Here is a 1032-nt window from a genome sequence, read left to right on the forward strand (position 1 = left end):
CCCAAATCCGACAACAAAACCCAGCAATAAGATGCACATGCATGTCTTGTCCTTTTCTGGTTTAGCAGAGGTAAGTAAAAAACAAGAAAAAAGCTTTTTAGAGTTTTGGGAGGGGGTTTGTTCTGAAAATTTGGTAGAGAGCAGGAAAGATGAGGAACAGCAGAGATGATCTGAAGAGATGAAAGGAGGAAATGACCACACACACCCCCCCCACACACAGAAAGGAGATCAATGTGAATGCAGGGGAGAGCTCCTTCCCCGCCTTAACCAGAAAGGGAAAGGCTGGGGAGAGGGAGCGCTTGCTGGGTGCGTGGACTTGCACGGGGTCTTATTTAAAAGCAGAAAAGGCACTTTCACCCTAGCCTGGAGAAGAAAACTCCTTATCTAAAACCAGACACGCCGGGGTGGTCCTCTGCCATGGCTTTCACTTCTGAGGAGAATTTCATTAAAAAACTGGTGGGAAAAAAATACACTAAACTCCATTCTGTATATACTGCTGCTTCTATTAAGAGGCTGGGGGAAAACTGAATCAGAAAGGCATCCTTAAGGGATAAATTATTTTTAATTTTAAATTTGTAACACACATTTCCAAGAAGTACTGTAAGTATCATTTAGTAGGAAATGAGTGTGGGGAAGCAAAATTTTATGCTCATTTGACCATAAAAACTGAAGGAGTTTTTGTAAATCTCTCAAACAACTTCCTAATAGCCTGAAGAGCCACATTTTCACACGAGAATCACCCTTAATTGTACGGTGAGATACTGCTATTCCACAGCATGTTTGGGGAGTCCAGCCTGTCCACGGACTGGGATTTATACGGCAATTTTGACCTTACCTGCGTGCTTTCCGCACCGAATTAATTGTTTTCCTCTCAGAAAGTCTGCTTTAACTCAACGAGCAGAATTTTAGTCCAAAAGCACATCTTCAGACCAGCCTTGCTCTTTGTGAACCCCGAGGTGGATGTGTGGGCCAACGGGACGGGTCTGTCCTCGTTTGCACCCCTAGAAAGTGAATTTATAGGCTTTATACAGA

This window comes from Cariama cristata, unplaced genomic scaffold (assembly GCF_000690535.1).
Source record: "Cariama cristata isolate BGI_N322 unplaced genomic scaffold, ASM69053v1 scaffold5616, whole genome shotgun sequence".
In the NCBI taxonomy this organism is placed as follows: Eukaryota; Metazoa; Chordata; class Aves; order Cariamiformes; family Cariamidae; genus Cariama; species Cariama cristata.